Source organism: Octodon degus, unplaced genomic scaffold (assembly GCF_000260255.1).
Source record: "Octodon degus isolate 3935 unplaced genomic scaffold, OctDeg1.0 scaffold00353, whole genome shotgun sequence".
NCBI lineage: Eukaryota > Metazoa > Chordata > Mammalia > Rodentia > Octodontidae > Octodon > Octodon degus.
This window is the reverse complement of record NW_004524929.1, coordinates 171,022-177,394: the sequence shown is the minus strand read 5'-3', so window position 1 is coordinate 177,394 and position 6,373 is coordinate 171,022. Positions and strand designations below refer to the sequence as shown.

At 34.9% G+C, this 6,373-nt stretch overlaps 1 protein-coding gene across 1 annotated transcript in view; it reads right to left on the bottom strand.

Annotated features, from left to right (window-relative positions):
* Positions 1-3,364: 3,364 nt before the first annotated feature.
* Positions 3,365-6,373, bottom strand: part of Taf9b (TATA-box binding protein associated factor 9b) — a 36,807-nt gene continuing 33,798 nt past the window's right edge. Inside the window, exon 9 of the transcript XR_002819515.1 lies at positions 3,365-3,425. The gene's annotated coding sequence lies outside the window, so the exon portion shown is untranslated. The remainder of the gene's footprint in view (positions 3,426-6,373) is intronic.

Genomic DNA, 6,373 nt, shown 5'->3' with positions numbered 1-6,373 from the left:
TGAGACTGGGCGTGGTGGCACATGCCTATAATCCCAGCGCTAGGGAGGCTGAAAACAGGAGGATCACTAAAAGTCCAAGCTGCATAGTGAGACCTTGTACCAAATACATACAATGAAGAAAAAAAAAGAAACAAAATCCAATAACACGTTGTATAAAAGAAACACATTTTACTCAAAAGGAAATTCATACACTGAAAGCCAAATGGATGGAAAATAATACTCCATATGACAGGAATGCAGAAAAAAGCAGGGGTAGTCCTTTGGTTGGCAGATAATGTAAAGTTCAAGCCAAACATGATCAAAAGAGATAAAGAAGTCACTACATACTTGGTGGAGAAAACTGCAAGAGGAAGAGATAATAATCATAAATATATATGTAGCAAATATGGGAGCACACTATATGAGACAAAGTAAAAAAAATCAACCAAGAACACAATTATAATGGCAGACCTTAATATCTCATTGTCACAAAGCGATAGACCAACTAGACAAAAAGTCAGCAAAGAAATAATAGAACTGAACAAAACTTGTGAACAAATGGACCTAGTAGATGTTCAGAGAGTGTTCCACTGAACAACATCAGTATACACATTTGGGGCTAGGGAGATAGCTCAGTGGTCTAAGTGCCTGCCAGGCAAGCACAAGGATCTGGGTTTGATTCCCAGTACCACATGCCATGCCAGCCACTGAAACTGGACATGGTGGCATATGCCTGTAATCCCAGCCCTGGGGAGGCTGGGACAGAAGGATCACTATAGGTGCAAACTGCATAGTGAGACCCTGCACAAATAAATAAACAAAAGATTAAAAAAATTATATACACTTTCTTCTCACCTTCACATGTGACACTGCTAAACAGACCATATACTAGCCCATAGAACATGCTGAAGTAAATGCAAAGGAACTGAAATTATCCCATGCATATTATCTGATAATGCAATGAAATTAAAAATTAATGACAAATGAAACAACAAACACTCCATAAACATATGGAATTTAAATAACACCCTAAGGAACAACCAATGCCCCACAGATGAAATTAAAGAAGAAATTAAATAATATTTACAATCAAATGAAAATATAGATACAACTTACTGGAACCTGTGAGATAAAATGAAAGCAGTCTTCAGAGGCAAATTAAGAGCAGTGAATTTTCACATAAGGATAACACAATGAGCACAAATAAACAACCTAATTCTGCACCTCAAGCTTCTAGAAAAAGAAGAGCAAATTAATCCCAAAGCCTAAAGAAGGCAGGAAATCATAAAGAGCAGAGCAAAAATTAACGCAATGGAGATGAAGAAAACAATACAAAGAATTAATGAATCAAAGAGTTGGTTCTTTGAAAGAATAAATAAAATTGACAAACCTCTAGCCAATCTTATCAAAAATGGAAAGAAAAAAAATCAAATTTATGCAATAAGGATTGAAAAGGGTGAAATCATTATAGATCCAATGGAAATTCAGCAGATCATCAATACCTATCTTGAAAATCCTTACTCTCATGAGTTGGAAAACAGAAGAAATGGACAGATTTCTAGAAACACATTAAGTCCTAAAGATGAATTGAGAAAATATAAAAATTTTGAATAACACAATATCAGTCAATGAAATTGAAAACATAATTACCTACCTACCAAAAAAAAAAAAAAAAAAAAAAAAAAAAAAAGCCCAGGTCACAATGGATTCACAGGTGAATTCTACAAGAAATTTAGAAAAGATCTAATGCCAGTACTCCACATATTTTTTAATGAAATTGAAAGGGGAAGCAATTCTTTCTAACTCATTCCTACAGGAAAGTATTACTCTGACACCAAAATCAGAAAAAGACCTAACCAAAAAAGACAATTATTGGCCAATCTCCCTAATGAAAATAGATGCAAAAAATCCTCAATAAAATACTAGCAAACACAATTCAGCAAATCATCAAGAAGATTATACATCATGATCAAGTGGGATTCATGCCAGGGATGTAGGAATGGGTAGTTCAGCGTATGCAAATCCATAAGCGTAATATATCAAAGGAGCAAAAATCAAAAACCACATGATTATCTCTACAGTTGCAGAAAAAACTTTTCACAAAGTCTAACACTCATTCATGATAAAAACCCAAGAGAAAATCAGAATAGATGTCTTTAACACAATCTGATAAAAACCATCTAAGACCAGCCCCCAGCCAACATCATGCTAAATGGACAAACCCAGAACAGTTTCACTTTAAAATCAGGAATAAGACAAGCATGACCACTATCACTACTCTTTTTCAACATAGTTCTGGAAACATTAGTTAGAGCAATTAGACAAGTAAGAGAAATAAAAACAATAAGGATAGGAAATGAAGAAGTTAAACAATCATTATATGCAGATGAAATGATAGAAAGTGATATTCTATTCACACAGAAGAAAAGGATACACACACACAGTCAATATAGCTAAGATAGTTATGCTACAAGTTTCTTGTAGCTCATTAAGGTACAGTTTGTGCTTATATTGTTTTTTATACATTTTTTTTTTCTTGGCGGAACCAGGGATTGAACTCAGGCCCTTGCAAGTGCTTATTAACTGAGCCATCTCCCTGGCCCTTGTTTGACAAATTTTGTATGCCTATATCTTGTAATTCTAGCAAGCACTTTGAAGATAAAATTATGCAATATATTAATAATTTCCTATTATTTTGATTTGATATTCTGTATCAGTTTTTATTGTTTTTTTCTCTTTTAAAAAAGATCCATGGACAAGTCAATGAAATTGAGACAAAAATCCCAAAGAGTTAATGAATCTAGGAGCTGGTTTTTTGAAAAAAATAAAAAGAATAGACAAACCCTTAGCCAATAATAAAGAAAAGACCCAAATCACTTCAAGTATAAGTGAAAAAGGCTAAATCATAATAGATACTGCTGAAACAAAAAAAAAACCATGTTAACCTCTATTTTGCAAACTTGTATGCTAGTAAGTTAGATAATTCATAAGAAATGGATAGATTTCTAGATACATTTGAATTAACAACATTGAACCAAGAAGTTTTTTTTTTCCCCCCGGAACCGGGGATTGAACTCAGGCCCTTGCACTTGCCAGGGAAGTGCCTATTCCACTGAGCCATCTCCCTGGCCCCTAGCCAAGAAGGTTTAAAATCCTGGATTACTTCAAAATCAGCCAGTGGAATCAAAGCAATAATAGATAACCTACCAACTAAGAATAGCCCAGGTCTGGAAAGGTTCACTGCTGAATTCTACAAAAACTTCAGAGCATTCTAACATCAATACTCCTTAAAATTTTTAAGGAAATTAGAAGGGAAGGATTACTTCTGCAGTCATTGTGGTATGCTACCATTACCTTCATTCCAAAATTAAATAAGGATCCAGACCAAAAAGCACTACAGACCAATTTTTTCAATGAATACAGAAGCAAAAATCTGCAATGAAATCCTGGCAAAAAAATGTAATGAATCAGTAAAAAGATCATACATCATGATCACGTAGGCTTCATCCCAGGGATGTATGGATGGTTCAACATTTGCAAATCAATGTATGTAATACATTATATAAATAGAAGCAAGGACAAAAATTATTTGACTATATCAACAGATGCAGAAACATCTGAATATCCTTTCATGATCAAGACAATAATAGAAGGACCTTATCTCAGTCTCAAAACCTGTTATGACAAACTACTGCCAACATATTATTTTTAAGACATCATATTATTTTATATTAGATATTATTATATGTTCAACATGTTATAATAGACTTTCATTATTTTCACTATGCAGTTCAGACTGACCTTGAACTCTGTTTGTAACCCAGGCTGGCCTCCAAATCACAGTGATCTTTTTGCCTCAATCTACCTAGTGCTGGGATTACAGGTGTGTGTTACGATGCTCCACTTGCAAAAATATTTAATGAGGAAACAATAAAATTTTTTCCTCTAATGTCAGGAACAAGGGCCAGCTAAATAGCTCAGTGGATTAAAGTGCCTTTTTGCAAGCAGGCACAGGGGGCAGGGGTTTGATCCTCGGGCCTGCCATGCGAGCCCCACCCTAGGGCGTGTTGAGATGGCAATTGAGACTGGGTGTGGTGGCCCCTGCCTGTAATCCAGCTCTTGGGAAGCTGTAAACAGGCGGATCACCATGAGTCCAATCTAGTAATGAGACCCTGAACACACTGTAGACCCTTCCTTAAAATAAAAAAAAAATAATATCAGGAACAATACAAGGATCACTACCCCTGTTCAACATACCATAGTATTTAAACATTAGCAAGAAAAATAAATAAAAGGGAAATATACAGGAAAAGAAGAAATCAAATTATCATTATTTATAGAGGACAAAATCCTCTAGACTTTTAGAATATCCCTAAAAGTCTAACAAAAGACTTTTATGCAAAAGAACTGAAGATGACATCAGAAAATGGAAAGATATACTGTTTCTGGATAGGCAGAACCGATATAGTCAAAATGGCCATACTTCCAAATCGGTATACAGACATATCACAATCCCAATAGCATTCTTTATAGAACTGGAGAAAACAATACTAAAATACAAATGGAATCAGAGGAAAGCTAGAACAATAAGAGAAATCCTGGATAAAAAAGCAAAGTGAGGTGCATCACAAACTAGGACTTAAAGTTCTATTACAAAGCTACTATGATAAAAACAGCATGCTATTGACACAAAAACAGGCAAGAAGATCAATGGAACAAAACAGAGGATGCAGAAACCTAAATGCATTCAACTATTTGATCTTTAGAGCTAGGGTTATAGGTGCGAACCACCATGCCTAGTCTCAGCTGTCCTCTCAGTGTGCCCCAGGGGTGGGGCTGGCATGGTAGGCCCAGGGATTGAACCCTCGGTCCCTGTGTCTGCTTACAGGTGCTTTAATCCACTGAGTTATTTGGCCGGCCCTCGTAAACTAAAATTGAAATGGATCAGAAAACTAAATGTTAAACCGGAAACAACCTGCTGGAAGGTAAGTCAATGTCTTAAAGTCATAGATATAGGCAAGCACTTTCTAAACAGAACCTCGGTTGCACAAGAAATAGTTCCAAAACTCAACAAGTGGGACTATTTTATAAAACAATCTATACAGCAAAAGAAGCAACCAACAGAGTGAAAAGACAACCTAGAGTGTGGAAACAAATTTTTGCCTGCAATTCCTCTGAGAGGACTATTATCCAGAATATATAGAGTTCAAATAATTAGATCCCCCAAATAATAGACCCAATCAATGGCCAATAAATCCATGAAGAAATGCTCAATACTGCTGGCTATTACAGAACTAAAATATAAAACAACACTGAGATTCCATCTTACCCTAGAAAGAATGCCCACTATCAGGAAATAAAACAATAGCAAATGCTAGAGAGGATGTGGGGGAAAAATAACCCTTCTACATTGTTGGTGGGAATGTAAACTAGTAAAACCTCCATGGAAATCAGAATGGAGATTCCCCAGAAAACTAAAACTAGAAATTCCATTTGACCTAGTTATTCCCCTTCTAGATATCTTCCTGAAAGAGTAAAAGCATGACATTAGAGAGATACATGCATATCCATGTTTGCAGAAGGACAATTCATAATGGCTAAATCTTAGGAACAGCCTGTATGTCTATCAACAGATCAATGGTAAAGAAAATGTGGTACTTACACATATTGGAGTACTACTCTCTGAAAAACATAATAAACTTATGGAAAAATGGATATACCTGGAGACCATAATGTTAAGTGAAATAAATAAAACACATAAACTCAAATATCACACTGTTTTTCTCAAATCATAAACACAGAGTAAAGTATGCAATGTGTTAATTATTGAAACTGTCCTACCAATTTGATTTGAAACTGTCTCACTGCTATTTGTTTATCAATAAAATTATGGGAAAAAATAATCACAGAGTAAAAACAAAAAGCAAAATTAAGATAGGTAATAGGAAGTAGTGTGATAGATCTTTTTTTCAAATGGGAAGGGGATCAAGAGATAGGAGGCATAAGGAAGGGAAGGGATAAAACATAGAACTGGGATGTGTTATCTACATGTCTCAACTCCATACAAGGAATATACACATTATGTATCACAAACATGTACAACAAACAATAAATAAAAAGGAATAGGACCAAGGGATGGGTAGAGGGGGAGTGAGGGAAGGGAAAGGTGTTGAAAAAAGGAATTAAGATGTGTTATGTACCAACATCCCATAGGAATGCAAATATTATGTACTACATCCATACTACAAATATATTATGTACGAATAAACTAAAATAATGACTTAAAAAGGTAATTAGGAAAAATGAGATAAATGTATTCAAAGTGATGGGGGAGTATTCTGAGGTTGATTAATGGCAACATATCTTTTACTATTTTTAAATAACCATATATATA